Source organism: Astyanax mexicanus, chromosome 15, assembly GCF_023375975.1.
Source record: "Astyanax mexicanus isolate ESR-SI-001 chromosome 15, AstMex3_surface, whole genome shotgun sequence".
NCBI classification, from domain to species: domain Eukaryota; kingdom Metazoa; phylum Chordata; class Actinopteri; order Characiformes; family Acestrorhamphidae; genus Astyanax; species Astyanax mexicanus.
In genome coordinates this window covers 14,713,389-14,730,000 of record NC_064422.1, presented here as the reverse complement: position 1 = coordinate 14,730,000, position 16,612 = coordinate 14,713,389, and the positions used below count along the sequence as shown (strand labels likewise).

Sequence of the window (16,612 nt, the reverse complement as noted above, 5' to 3'; positions counted from 1 at the left end):
ATTCAAGTGCATGTCTATAATAGCTTTTTCTTTCCCCAATTGCTAATACACTAACATGACATGCATAGCACAAATATATAAACTGAAACATTTTCTCAAGTCTCTTCTTAACATTCTAAATACATGTATTTTGCTTACACACATTTAACAATTTAAAACAGCTCTTTTTAAATGCACTAAACATGATTCTCTGCATAAAACACAACAATCTGACGTAAAGTCATGTTTTCATATCAAAACAGTGCTATTTGAAATGACACATCGTTAGATAATTGGTCAATATATATGCCACCTGATCAAACACCTCAATGACTAATTATTACCACTTTAATCAGGAATTAAACACTATATATTAATTTTAAACGCTATATCTTTTTTCTGCACAATTCTTCTGTAAATGTTGTGAGCATATTTTTTGTTCATGCCAATGTAAATATATCTGTAAATATTTAGCAGTGACCGGTTTGGTGAAATAAAAATAAATAAATAAAGCAGCATGTGTGTATGTGGGTTTCTGCAAACATTTGTGTTCATGTGAACAATGTGGATTTTCTACAATTTGAACTAGTTTAATATTATGCAAAGCTTACTAAAGACAAGCATGCTTTTCAGTGAGCATGCTCAACAGTATGTAGTTAATTAGACAGAAATCTGGTAATATGAATAAATTGTTTGGAGCTATTTGGTGCAAATTTTGTTATTTTGTTAATACTGTATGTAGTTTTAGCTGTAGTGCTTCATTTTGCAGGATATATGTGTGGTTTTATGAATTGTGTTAGGTATTTTGATAAAAACTAGCCTAATTTACACAATTGTTTTTTTAGCATTTGGGCAAAAACTGTAAATGCAACTGAACTCCAAAATGAAAGCAAATGATTCTCTATTAAATGTAACCCTACACCCAAACCTAACTCTAATCTTAAAGGTCTCCTTCCGCTAAAATCGGTCAGGAAAAGCACTCTGTCTACGTCAACCCACAAAATAGTTTTCATGGCCTCGCCCACCTTGGCTCCGCCCACGGACAGAGCCGAAGCTGGGCTGCAGCTCTGTTTACACCAGCTAGTCAGCGTTAGCTAACTTGTGTAAGTAACTATAGGTTTAAGTTGGATCTCCGGTGGATTCCACGTGTTACGAAGACCTTAAATATACACTAGAGAAGCACGGTTTTACAAGGCAGCACAACAGCACAACAAGGTTAGCCAATCAGAGGCGGTGTTATTTGAATCGTAGGTGAGTCATCTGTAATGGACCATTCAAATAAAATGTTACCAGAAACTGTGACATAAATTAACAGTAATTAAAGTGGTATTTTGGAAATCTACTCAAAATTATGTATGTACTATGAATATAAAATGTTATATGTTAAAGTGGTTATTGTAATGTCTTTAAACCTTAAAAACATTCTCAACATTTACGCATTTCTCATAAGAGCTATCTAATTCAACTTAATCATTTTCAGGAGTGCACTGCGCTACTTTAAAAGTCTGAAGTCAATGGTTTTCAGCAAAATAAAAGCCTTGGTTGCAGATAAAGGAATAAACAGATATGAATCTGCTCTTCCTGCTCACCTTCACAAGCTCTCAGATAAACACTAGGAGACGATTTGGAAGCAGAATCAAGAAAAAAGTGCTGTTAGACGTGTTTAGAATAATGATGATTAAAGCTCTGAATGTAAATCCAATTTAAATACGAAGCAATGGTCCCAGTTTATAAAAAGTGTTTCTTAAACTGTGTAGTTACAATCATGTAATAACAGTGTAATTACTGGTGAAGTACACATTTGTTCAGATTTATTACAGTTTATTTTTACAGGTTATGTGCACACGTGTGTTAAAGTTAACTTAACTGTGCAGGGGGTGAGTTTAGCTACACATGTAATAGCTAAACAAGTGTAATTACATGTGTTTACATGCGTTTGTGTGTTTGGAATAAAGAAATACATTTAAATTCACTAGCTCTTGTCTTGTCAGTATAGGATTATGATTATTTTTAAATACTCGAAAATCGAAATTCCCGGTATCGCCACCTCTAGTCTGTACTGTCTGAGAAAGCTTCGATCCAGAGAACACAGTTCTACTGCTCTATAGCCCTCTAGCTCAGAGCTGACATCAAGCATGATTCCAATAGGTTCATGTCAGAATGTTTTATATTCTACATTCTTAAATGTTGCACCTCTTGCTTCTTCATTTCTTCTTCTGCATTTTCTCAGTCAGCTTTAAGGAATGGGTTAATTACTCGAATTTCTTGTCCTCTTAATGTGTTTGAGAGCATCACTTGGGTTGTGAAGAGGTAGGTGTCATAGCAAAGATTATCAAAAACCTTATGACGAAGCTGGCACTTATCAAGACCTCCAGGAAAGGAAGACCAAGAGTTTCCTCTGTTGCACAGGATACGTTCACCAGGATGAGTTATCAGCCTCAAAAAACTGCAAGTTTGGTCCTATTTATCTTTGGTTCGGAGCTAACACCATTCTTTTTTTCAAAAAAGATTCAAAATACAGGTTTTGACCTTAGGCAATAAATGAAGCAATGGATCTATATTAACCATCATTTACTATCACTAACGTTGGGTATACACTCTATGAATTTGGAGGTTTTGGAACCCTTCTTTAATTTCACCACATACAACATGACATAAAATAAAAAAAATGGTACCATGGATGACCCTAAAACCCTATAAAATAACAGAAAAATGATTGGTAAAAAAGTAATGTCCTAACAAAAAAAATAAATAAATAATGTTGCTGGAAACTTGGTATTTGGTTCGTTCATTCCTGGGATATGTGAGTGTCTGATTTAAACACACAAACACTAACATCAGGTGAATTACACCCATAAAATATCTTACTCTCTAATTTTCTCACTAACGTTGGATGAAAATCACCCAAACGAATGACTCTTGAAAAAAAACATAGATGGGATGAGGAAGTCAACCATAACATTAATGACATCAATGAGAGCCCTAAAGCTACACAAAGCCCCATGCACCACAGCAGCAACACAATGAAAATCACATGTGCGTTAGCGTTAGCGTTAGCATTCTAGGATTAATACATTTTTATTTTGTATGCATTTACCATGCTGTCCCAACAGTTTCTGATTTGGGCTTGTAAGTTATATATGTTGAAAGTTCATATGTCAGTGAACTATAGTGATTCAGTCGAAGAATCATGATCATGATGTTAGTGTAGAACCTGAACCCCTGATCTATGTCACAGAACAGTGAGTGTGGTTTAGTGTGGTTTCCCACTCTGAGCGTCCTCCCTCCACTGAGCACGTTTAAAGAATTGATACATCCTCACAGATGAGGAATTTCGATCGGTTTATGGGTCACGGGCCGAGGCCGGAGGAGAGAGGAATTGAAGAGACATCAATTACAGAGGGGGTCAGCAGGCTTATCCACGAAGAACCGGCGGCACGGCGGGTTACGCTCCAGTCAGGCAGAAGCACACCTGGATCCACCTGTTTAATCTGCTGCTGCTCTCAGTCTCATACTGGTATATAGAGATAGAGATATATGAGCTGAGCTTCTGCTCTGTGGGAATAAAAAACTGAAACGGGACCTATATTCCTTTTTTATTCAATAGTAATAAATGTAGGACTATAAAAAAGTCCTAAAATGTTGGAAAATAAAGTAATTTTAAGGTATAAGACAAATATAAAATGAGACAAAGAAAAGAAAATCGAAGATTGTGTAAAGATGTGAAATCCTCGATATCACACAGCCTTCTCCAACATTAAATAGTGATAAAACAGAAGCTCTCATATTCAACACAAAAGCTGCTAGAAATAAATGTTCAGCAACTAAAAAAAATCTGCTGATCTAGCATTCAATAAACTCATATCTATTGTTACTAAAACAGCTTTTCTACACCTCTGTCCCACATTTCTGCAACTCTGTATGAGGTTCTTTAATTTTACCAAATCTATAAGCTAGAAGAGCAAGATGGATGATCACAAGCCATCAAACCAAAAAAATTACTTCAATTGGTAACACATAAATAAATTAAGTTTTCACAAATTAAGTAAACAAGTTAGATCAACACAATTCCTTTAAGTTAGCTCAACGTAATTATTTGATTACTTTCAAGTTGACAGTTTTCATTATCTCAACTTAAATTTAAGGCAAATCAACTTAAATTATCCAGTTTATCCAACTTAATTACGTGCTTCATAATTTTAAAGTACAATGTAAAAAATTTCAAGTTGTTTAAACTCAGCAATATAAGTTCTCCTGCTGCCTTAAAAGGCTGAGTTAACTCAATGTGGTATTCTCAACATATTTGGTATATTATTATTTAACTGCAAATACTGACAGTATAATACTGGAGTGAACTCTGTAGCTCAAAGCCAGCATACTGTGATCACTAGAAACACAGAATAAAGCTAATGTGCTCTTACAGCCCACAAAAACTGAGGCCTGGCAATCAAATTATATTATAATATTGCACGCCTAGGATAAGGTAGCTTTGGGCAACAGACAACACAAAGATGGTAAGTAAGGAAGAGGCCACACCCAATATGCAGATATATGGTGCCAGGCGCCTATAGGAAAGCTGCATGAACCAACACTCTAGAAAGAGCATTTTTTCATTGGTTCAACCAACATTTTTAAGTTTTCAGGTTGAAGTTCTCTGAACTCATTTTATTGAGTTATACTGGCCGATAAGTTCACTCCACTTAATAATATTAGTTTCCACTGACTAAAACACAGAATCACTTTTTAGAGTGCAGTGTGTAAGACTAGTGGAGGAGAACATGCCAAGATGCATGAAAACTGTGATTAAAAACCAGGGGTTATTCCACCAATAATGTTATTTCAGCCATTTCTCATTCTCTGAAAATAAATGCTCTAAATGTTTTTATTTGGAATTTGGGAGAAATGTTGTCTGTAGTTTTTTTTAGAATAAAACAACAATGTTCATTTAACTCAAACATATACCTATGCATAAATAGTTAAATCAGAGAAACTAATTCAGAAACTGAAGTGGTCTCTTATTTTTTTTCCAGAGATGTATATTAGCCTCAATAGTACATGTGATATGTGATAATGTCCTACAATGTTGGAAAATATAATCATTTTATGGAATAAGGTATAAATATAAAACTAAATATTCTACGAACATATAAAATGAGACAAAGAAAAGAAAACGAAGATTGTGTAAAAGCTGTGTATATCACACAATGTTCTCCTATTAAATATTGTAAAACAAAAAAAAACACAGAAGTTCTCCTATTAGACCCAAAAGCTGCTAGAAAAGGAATGTTCAGCAGCTGAAAAAAATCTGCAGATCTAGCATTCAATAAACACATATCTTATGTTACTAGAACAGCTTTTCTACACCACTTTAACATTGCAAGGCTATGAAATGCTTTATTCCTGCATGATGCAGAAAAATTAGTACATGATATCAGTGCATCGAGGCTAGACTATTGTAATGCGCTACTGTTAGGATTTCCAGCAGTGACTTAAATAACTTAAATAAACAGGGTAGAAAATGGAAATGGGTGGATGCTGGTATTTCAGGATGCCTCCGTGTCTATGTCACCTTCTGGCTCTCTCCCTTTAGTTAGGCTGTTATTATTAGATTATCACATTCTGATAATGTTACATATTGTCTGTTCTCCATTAATCCTGTAATAACCTGTAGACCTGTAGCCCTCACCTGTATACCTATAGTCCTTACCTGTAGACCTGTACCCCTCACCTGTAGACCTGTACCCCTCACCTGTATACCTATAGTCCTTACCTGTAGACCTGTACTACTCACCTGTAGACCTGTACCCCTCACCTGTATACCTATACTCCTTACCTGTAGACCTGTACCCCTCACCTGTATACCTATACTCCTTACCTGTAGACCTGTACTACTCACCTGTATACCTGTACTCTTTACCTGTAGACCTGTACCCCTGACCTGTTTACCTATATACCTTTCCTGTAGCCCTGTACCCCTTTCCTGTATGAATGTACCCCTCACCTGTATACCTGTACTCCTTACCTGTAGACCTGTACTACTCACCTATATACCTGTACTCTTTACCTGTAGACCTGTATTCCTTACCTGTATACTTCTACTCTTTGCCTTTAGACCTCTATATCTATACTCTTTACCTGTGAACCTTTACCCCTTATCTGTATACCTGTACCCCTCACCTGTGTACTTCTACCCTTTACCTGTAGACCTGTATACCTGTACTCCTGTACTCCTTACCTGTAGAGGTAAAAAAAAAAATAATGTCTGATATTACAGTTTGTTTAATAATGGGAAACATATCATATGACAAAAAGCAAAAACAAGAAATCCGTAGGGGTGCAAATCCTTTTTTCACGCCGCTGTATATATTGCCCATATAGGCTCTTTAAATTTTATAAATACTCATGATATACTGTATGTATATGTGAACAGACGAGCTGCTTAGCTGTCAACATTTTTTTATGCAAGAAACTTTACACATCCACCCACGAGCCGCTCACTGTGAGGACAGGAGAAAGAAAACTGGCCTGAATATCAGAAACACCTCACAACCACCGAATCCCACAGAGCAGATTCATCTGTCTGCATTAGCACTGCATTAAACACCAACCAGCAGTGAGGGAACGAACACGCCTCCCCAACCACTCTGTGGTTCTGCCTGACTGCGGATCTGTTCAGATTCACTGCTTTTAAATTAAGGAACGTCTGAAGATCGGAGCAGAATCCATCTGCATGTTTTTTAAAGGTTTATAATATTCATACCATTCATAACTTTAAAACATTCTCAGAAATGCTTCTCTTCATTATCTGCTCACTTTCACACTAAGGCTGCTTTCACTTCTACAGTACCTTGTTTGGTCCGGTATTTTTATTTTTTTTTTTACTTTTCCATCAAAAAAAAAGTGTGAAAAGTGCGAAACACCACGACCCAGAACAAACTGACCAAACCAATTGACCAAAATTTGGTCCATGCAAAAGAGGCGGTCTCAGTTTGGATCAGCGGAAACATGGTTTGGTTCATTTGCATTATGTAAACACATTCTAGAAAGTTCAAACTTTCAGAATAAAAACAATACAAAGCTTTTGTCATCCTGTAAACAATAGAAGAAGAAAAAGAAGCGGTGTTGTGCCAGAATCTTACTCCCCTTGGTGCACAGATGCTTCAGGCAGCAGTATAGGTATAACAGATTACACTGGTGATTCCTGTATCTACTGTAACTGTAGATTAATCTTTATTTATAAACAGAAATAAAACAAACATAAATACAAAGTCACTGGTTTGTCAAATGTCATGGGACAGAAGCATGTGAACTGACTGTAAAGTATGTCTTCAGAATATGGCCTGTATATGTTATGAGATGTTATCTTGTGAGTGAGGTTGAATACTTTTTAGCAGTCTAATGGAAAGACTTCATAAAAAGTTTGAGATGGAGGTCTGATAATAAGGATCAATTACAGAAAGTTAGCATCCGTGGCCAAGGATATGGCAAATTCATCAAAAAGTCATTGGATATGACTTGCCAAAATTGGCATTGGTAGAGCTGCCCCCTTCTACAACCCTCTTTATTTTCACATACTCTATACAGGGATACTTGAAGAAAAAAATAACTATGAAGAAAGTAGTGAATATTGTAGGTGTCTCTGCTGGATTGTACACTCGATAAGATACTTGCTAGATTAGCCAGCATGCTAACTTGTCACATTGATACGCGCCTACACATGACAGCACGAGCGGCCTCAAACACTCCCACACCCACTTAACGCCTGTCAGTGTGAATGAAGGGTGGGCATCACAGGCAACATCCTTGGATTGTGAGAGAGAGAAAGAGAGAGAGAGAACTATCTGTATAGCTGTTCTCTGTTTACACTCCATCTGTCATAACGCCTACAATTAAAGTGCTTTAGATAAATAAGTGTGTCCATCACAGTCTCTCTTCCTCTCTCCCTCTTGCACTCTCTCTCTCACTCTCTGTCTCTCTCTCTCTCTCTCTCTTGTACTCTCTGTCTCTCTCTCTTGCTCTCTCTCTCTCTCTCTCTCTCTCTCTTTCTCTCTTTTACTCTCTGTCTCTCTCTATGGCTCTTGCACTCTCTCTCTCTCACTTTTGCACTGTCTCTCTCTCTCACTCTTGCTCTCTCTCTCTCTCTCTGTCTCTCTCTCATACTCTCTCTCTCTCTGTCTCTCTCTCTTGTACTCTCTCTCTGTCTCTCTCTCTCTCTCTTGTACTCTCTCTCTCTGTCTCTCTCTCTTGTACTCTCTGTCTCTCTCTCTCTCTCTCTCTCTCTCTCTCTCTCTCTCTCTCTCTCTCTGTGTGCCCATGCTGCATCTATTGTACTCTGGAGGATGTAATAAAGTGACCAATTTCAGAACTGCCACCAACAGACAGATTTCATCACAGAGTGACTTCTCCAGCAGACATTAGCGTTTGTCATGCCGTGCTTGTAACTGTCCTCTTCTGCTTCTCTAAACAGACGCATGGCTGATCTGAACCTGGTCACCTGTTTACAGTTTATCATTTTACCTTTTTAAGCTTCAACTCATCTTCTGAAGTATTGGCTAAAAGGAAGGTGGATTGACCTGATCACAGGTCAACATGGGGAGGCAGCAGGTCTGCTAGTGAGGAGTACAGGTAGACAGGTCTGCAGGTGAGTGGGACAGGTCAGTGAATTGTGCAGGTCTAAGGAAAGGTAAGTGGGAGGCTTTAACAGGTGAGGAAAAAAGGTCTACATGGTTTACAGGTTAAAGATATGTGAGTGGAACAGGTCTACAGGTGGGTGTAACAGCTTTACAGGTGAGTGGAACAGGTTTACAGGTGAGGGTTAGATGTTTACAGGTGAGTGTAACAGGTCTACAGGTGGGTGTAACAGGTTTACAGGTGAGTGGGACAGGTCTACAGGTGGGTGTAACAGCTTTACAGGTGAGTGGAACAGGTTTACAGATGGGTGTAACAGGTGTACAGGTGAGGGTTAGATGTTTACAGGTGAGTGGAACAGGTCTACAGGTGGGTGTAACAGGTTTACAGGTGAGTGGGACAGGTCTACAGGTGGGTGCAACAGGTTTACAGGTGAGTGGGACAGGCATACAGGTGAGGGTTAGATGTTTACAGGTGAGTGGAACAGGTCTACAGGTGGGTGTAAGAGGTTTTACAGGTGAGTGGGACAGGTGTACAGGTGAGGGTTAGATGTTTACAGGTGAGTAGAACGGGTCTACAGGTGATTGGAACAGGTGTACAGGTGACAGTTATGTGTTTATAGGTCAGAGGACAGGTGTACAGGTGAGGACTGTATGTTAAAAGATGTACAGGTGAGGGCTAAATGTTTACAGGTGAAAACGAAAGGTGTACAGGTTAGGGTTATATGTTAACAGTTGGGAAGGAAAGGTGTAAACTTGAGGGCTATATGTTTGCAGGTAAGTGGAACAGGTGCAAAAGTGACAGTTATTGTATATGCTTACAGGTCAGAGAACAGGTTTACAGGGGAGTGGGCAGGCGTACATGCGAGGGTTATATGTTTACAGGTTAGTGTAACAGGTGTACAGGTGACAGTTATATATTTACAGTAAGAGGACAGGTTTACAGGTGACTGGACAAGTGTACAGGTGAGGGTTATATGTTTACAGGTAAGAGGACAGGTTTACAAGTGATTGAAAAGGTTTACATGTAGGGTTACATGTTTACTGGTGAGAAGGACAGGTGTACAGGTGAGAATTATATGTTTACAAGTGAGAGGAACAGGTGTACAGGTGAGGGTTATATATTTACTGGTGAGTAAGACAAGTATTCAGGTGAGGGGTACATGTTTACAGGTAAGTGGAACAGGTCTTTAGAAGAGTGGTTCAGATCTACAGTTGAGGGGTACAGGATTGCAGGTGAGTGTTACAGGTTTACAGGTGAGGGGTACAGGTGTACAGGTGAGAAGGACAGGTGTACAGGTGAGGGGTACAGGTTTACAGGTGAGAAGGACAGGTGTACAGGTGAGGGGTGCAGGTTTACAGGTGAGAAGGACATGTGTACAGGTGAGGGGTACAGGTTTACAGGTGAGAAGGACAGGTGTACAGGTGAGGGGTACAGGTGAGGGGTACAGGTGTACAGGTAAGAAGGACAGGTGTACAGGTGAGGGGTACAGGTTTACAGGTAAGGGGTACAGGTGAACAGGTGAGAAGGACAGGTGTACAGGTGAGGGGTACAGGTTTACAGGTGAGAAGGACAGGTGTACAGGTGAGGGGTGCAGGTTTACAGGTGAGAAGGACAGGTGTACAGGTGAGGGGTACAGGTTTACAGGTGAGAAGGACAGGTGTACAGGTGAGGGGTACAGGTGTACAGGTGAGGGGTACAGGTGTACAGGTAAGAAGGACAGGTGTACAGGTGAGGGGTACAGGTTTACAGGTAAGGGGTACAGGTGAACAGGTGAGAAGGACAAGTGTACAGGTGAGGGCTACAGGTTTACAGGTGAGAATGGCAGGTGTACAGGTGAGGGGTACAGGTTTACAGGTAAGAAGGACAGGTCTACGGGTGAGAGGTACAGCTCTACAGGTGAAAGGTTCAGGTCTACAGGTGAGAGGTACAGCTCTACAGGTGAGAGGTACAATTCTACAGGTGAGTGGGACAGGTATGTGTACGTAGCATTTACTTAAATAATTTCAAGTAGTTTGGAAATCCAATTTCATGTGAAACAGACTTAATTTATTTGCATTCATAGTTATTGTATTTATAGTGTACAGGTAATTGGCACAGGGTGAAATGTCTGCATATGATAGATCAGGTGTACAGGTGAGTGGGACAGATTTAGAGATGGGGAAGTCAGCTTCACAGGTAAGTCAGACATGTCTACAGGTAAGTGGCACAGGGCTGCATGTCTACATGTGATAGATCTGGTCTACAGGTTAGTGAGACAGGTCTTCTGAGTCCCTTCCCTCTGTCACCTCTCAGAGAGACAGTTCCCACATTCTCAGTCACCTGATTACTTATCTTGTTCACCTCTATGTCTCTATTCATCTGTATATGTTGTTTTTTTTTTCAGGGAAAAGCCGGAACATATTGTAAAATTTATTGGTGAAAATATGTAAACATAAAACACTCTTTATCACTTAAAAAATACTTGACACATCAGAGCTTTCACTGCTGATAATGGAATGGATCAATAATAGTAATTTCCGCAGTAATGTGAATAGCGTTATGAATGTGTAGGAATGCTCCCTCATAAACTACTACGGGAGCTTCTTTTACACACTGATAGAAACATGAATTCCACAAGCCGATCCATTTTACCAAGACCAGCTCTGATTTAAACAAGTCAAAGGGGTCAAACACACACTCGGAACAGATTACCGGTGAGCTGTTGAGTTGGATACGGGAAATGGAAGGTCACTGCGTTCGGATCTGTGCGCAAAAATACATCTACACTACTTCAGCTTCTTTAAAAAACTATCTGTGATAAAACCAGACGTTTCTTTATTTCCGTCAGGTAAAGACCCCTGTTTATCTGCGAGACCTTTCAAAACACAATTTCATCAGATTATTACACAGCTGTGGCAGCTTATCCTGCCTTAGACTGTTTCATTCCAGCTATTCCACCTGTAAGCTGCTGCTGCGCACACAGCTTTAGGCTATTACAGTGTTTATGAAGTGAGATATAGAGTTCCCCCCAGGGTCATTTCATCACTCTATTATTAAAACCACTTGAAGGCCCACCGTCTACATTTGTCTCGTGTTTTATTTCCCCTTAAGCTCCACTTACAGCAGCTGTGTGGGTTTTTTATTCTGTAACAAAAACAGTGTATCATCAGTGATCATTTACATAACCACTATTCTACCTCTCTTCACACTTTACAATAAAACAAACTGTTCATTAACTTCATCCCTAAATCTAAACCTAATTCAGTAGTTCACAACAAACCACTAGAGCAGACCAATTTCACTAAAATCACACTGGGTTTTTTATTTCTCTGGCTCTGCTTTGCAGCTTTGGTCAATTCTGGTATAAATGCATGACCTGAGTCTCAGGTGTCAACCCCCTGACTGCAGAGTATAATATGGGATTCTGCCCAAGCCACGTGTGCCAACACCCCAGTTTCTAAGTACAGCAATGACAACTGGTCCGAGCTGCTTGTGCCAACTCTCTAGTTGCAGAGTATGATATGGGAATTTGCCCAAGCCACATGTGCCAACACCCCGGTTGCTGAGTATAATACAATGATTGGCCCGAGCCGCTTGTGCCAACTCTCCAATTGCCAAGTATAACATGGGAATCAGCCTGAGCTGCTTGTGCCAACACTCCAATTGAAGAGTAAAATATGGAAATCGCCCCAGCTGCTAGTGCCATCACTCCAGTTGAAGATTTTAATATGGGAATCACCCAAGCCACTCGTGCCAATAACCTAGTTGCTAAGTATAATACAACAACTGGCCTGAGCCGCTTGTGCCAACACCCCAATTGCCAAGTATAATATGGCAATCGGCCTGAGCCACTTGTGCTAACAACTCAGTTGCTGGCTATAGTACGACAATTGGCCTGAGCCGCTTGTGCCAACATCCCAATTGCCAAGTATAATATGGGAATCGGCCTGAGCCACTTGTGCTAACAACTCAGTTGCTGGCTATAGTACGACAATTGGCCTGAGCCGCTTGTGCCAACATCCCAATTGCCAAGTATAATATGGGAATCGGCCTGAGCCACTTGTGCCAAACCCACGAATGTAGAGTATAATATGGAAATCTGCCCAAGCCACATGTACCAACACCCCGGTTGCTGGCTGCAGTAGGACAATTGGCCCAAGCTGCTTGTGCCAACATCTCAATTGCCAAGTGTAATAAGGAAATCGGCCTGAGCCACTTGTGCCAACACTCCAGTTGAAGAGTATAATATGGGTATCGCCCCAGCTGCTTGTACCAACTCTCCAGCTGCAGAGTATAATATGCAAATCTGCCCAGGCCACATGTGCCAACACTCCAGTTGCTGAGTATATTATGACAACTGTCCTGAGCTGCTTGTGCCAACACTCAGGTTGAACAATATAATATGGGAACCTGCCCAAGCCACATGTGCCAACACCCCGGTTGCTGAGTACAATACAACAATTGCCAAGTATTATATGGGAATCGGCCCTAGACATTTGTGCCAACACTCAAGTTGAAGAGTATAATATGGGAATCGCCCCAGCTGCTTGTGCCAACTCTCCAGTTGCAGAGGATAATATGGGATCCTGCCCAAGCCACATGTGCCAACACTGCGACCTGCAGAGTAAAATATGGGAATTGGCCTGAGCCGTTTGTACCAACTCTCCGGTTGCAGAGTATAAAATGTGAATCTGCCCAAGCCAAATGTGCCAACACTGCGGCTGCAGAGTATAATATGGGAATCAGTCTGAGCCACTTGTGCCAGCAAACAGTTGTCTTGTATAAACCACATTCAGCCCAATTTTACATGGGTGATTTTAAGTCTTAGTCGATGCAATTTTTAATGCTACCTGGGATGTCTGTGTCAAAACAGAGAGCGGAGAGCGTTACCGGTTTCTTACTGGATAACACACACACATACACACGCACACCGGAGCTCGAGCTCAGCTGGAGGCGCGCGGGGGGCAAGAAGCTGCTGTGTTTACCGGACAGGAGTTAGTGGAGTTAAATGAATGGGTGCTCTCGGCCCAATCTCATTTTTTATCTGTACCCTTACCGCTTGTTTTTAAGAGTCACCCTTCTCCTTGGAACCAAGTTGGATGTGTTATGTGTTTTGTTTGGTATATTTGGATATATATCACTGTTGTTAGATTATGATTAAATTAGGGGCATAAGACCGAAAGATCTCATAATGTGTTGTGAGAGGACAGGCTGTCAGACATTCATCTGGATGTTCTGCTGGGCTTTGAGCTGTATGTTTTACATGATCATAGAATTGGAAAACAGCTTTTTTTCCCCCTTATTTTGTTTGTATTCAGAATTCTGAACCATTCCATCTTCCATGCAGCTGCACCCATGCCTAATGCTGCGATGGTTTCCTTCAACCTTTATGGGGTTGAAACAAGGTTACCGTATTGTTTTTATCAGCACCGTTTTTTCTCATCTCCAGTTTCATGCCGCTGGTTTCCTGCCGCAGCCGCTTTGAAGGGAAGGACCATTTGTGACGGTAAAGTGCATTAAGCCTGGAGAAGCTTTGGTAAACTCATCCGTCTGCTCCGAGCCCGGCCTCGCTAAGTGCATTTCAAAATCATAAGCTGACTATTGTTTGTCCCTGGAGAAACGCCTGCAGTCTTCCTTTGTTCGCTGGGCGTTTCTCCGCCGTTATTAGTGCAGATTTAGGATTTCTCCTCAGAGCTGGAGAACGAGGTCAGATGCAGATGAATGTTTATTTGGCTTCAAATCATCATTGATCACACTCCGGGAAATGGGCTGGGCCATACAAAAGCTTAGATATAAAAATGTAAATTCATCAAATTTAACTGAGTGAGTGAGTCAGGGTGAGGGGTCAGGAAATGATGAGACATCAGTGGGATGCATATAAGACACAGATGAAACAGGATGGATAATAGGTGAGTGAGGATGAGATTGGATGAGTTGACGGACTTTGACTGACTGAGTGGGGATGACACTAGATAAGTGATAATGAGACTGAATGAGTGAGGACAAGTGAAGAAGAAATTGGATGAGTGATGATGAAAATGGGTGGATGAGTGAACTGTAATAGGTTTCCTGTACATTTTTACATTAAGCTTATGGCAAAAAAAGTTGCCAAAAAAGAATTCCAGCATATCACTATAAAATAAGAAGTGTAAATGATTACATTTTAGAGTTAGTTTTGGCAGAAATACGTTATAATACTTATATTACCAATATATTACTGTAAAGCTATAGCTAGACATACACTGTAAATGAACAGTAGAATATTGGCAGCAGAGAGCCATACTTTGCAAAAAATAAAAATGGCTACTTGCACTTATAGCCTACAACACTGTGGTCAGGCAGTCAACAATGTATAGAAGAAATTACTGCATACCCAAGCAATGGTAGTCGCGATCAGCAATAGTCTAAACTGATGGGGAGTTAGGGGTGGGGGAACACTGCCATTATGCAAATAAAGAATAGGAACGATTTAACTTTTGTGTCTCACAACAAAGCATTAAATTATTGGAAAACTTCTTCAATCTAACAACCCATTGGAAGCGGTTTTCATAGGGTATCCCAAGATACTTTCCATTCTACAGATTACAATTACTTTAAAAATAAATACAGCGATTGGTTAGAATATGGGGAGTGGATGAAATTGTGAACGAGTGAGGATGAGAGTGGATGAGTGAGGATGTGATTTGGGGAAGGATGAAGAAATCGGATGAGTGAGGATAAGAGTTTGTAAGTGATGATGAGACATGATGACTGAGGGTGAGACTAGATTAGCAACGATGCAACAGGATGAAATTGGATGAGTAAGGATGAAACTTGGTGAGATTGGATGAGTAAGGATGAGACTGGGTGAGATTGGATGAGTAAGGATGAGACTGGGTGAGATTGAATGAGTAAGGATGAGACTGGGTGAGATTGGATGAGTAAGGATGAGATTGGATGAGTAAGGATGAGACTGGGTGAGATTGGATGAGTAAGGATGAGATTGGATGAGTAAGGATGAGATTGGATGATTAAGGATGAGACTTGGTGAGATTGGATGAGTAAGGATGAGACTGGGTGAGATTGGATGAGTAAGGATGAGACTGGGTGAGATTGAATGAGTAAGGATGAGACTGGGTGAGATTGGATGAGTAAGGATGAGATTGGATGAGTAAGGATGAGACTGGGTGAGATTGGATGAGTAAGGATGAGATTGGATGAGTAAGGATGAGATTGGATGATTAAGGATGAGACTGGGTGGGATTGGATGAGTAAGGATGAGACTGGGTGAGATTGGATGAGTAAGGATAAGACTGGGTGAGATTGGATGAGTAAGGATGAGACTGGGTGAGATTGGATGAGTAAGGATGAGACTGGGTGAGATTGGATGAGTAAGGATAAGACTGGGTGAGATTGGATGAGTAAGGATGAGACTGGGTGAGATTGGATGAGTAAGGATGAGACTGGGTGAGATTGGATGAGTAAGGATGAGACTGGGTGAGATTGGATGAGTAAGGATGAGACTGGGTGAGATTGGATGGGTAAGGATAAGACTGGGTGAGATTGGATGAGTAAGGATGAGACTGGGTGAGATTGGATGAGTAAGGATGAGACTGGGTGAGATTGGATGAGTAAGGATAAGACTGGGTGAGATTGGATGAGTAAGGGTGAGACTGGGTGGGATTGGATGAGTAAGGATGGCACTGGGTGAGATTGAATGAGTAAGGATGAGACTGGGTGAGATTAGTTAAGTAATTAAATAATGATGAGATAAGATTATCAAATCTCACCTATTACATCCTTAATTATCACATCTGACCCAGTGTCATCCTTACTTGTCCAGTCTCACCCAGTGTCATCCTTACTCATCCAATCTTATCAAGCCTCATCCTGATTTATCCAATCTCACCCAGTCTCATCCTTACTCATGCATCATATATCATTCTGTATGCAGTGTATATTAGGTTATATGCATTGTATATTAGTTGATATGAAGTGTACATCAGTTTATATGCAGTGTATATTAATTTCCAGTTTATATGCT

At 40.3% G+C, this 16,612-nt stretch overlaps 1 protein-coding gene across 8 annotated transcripts in view; it reads right to left on the bottom strand.

Annotated features, from left to right (window-relative positions):
• rpl38 (ribosomal protein L38) overlaps positions 1-16,612 on the bottom strand; it is an 888,922-nt gene that overhangs the window by 375,977 nt on the left and 496,333 nt on the right. The window lies entirely within an intron of this gene.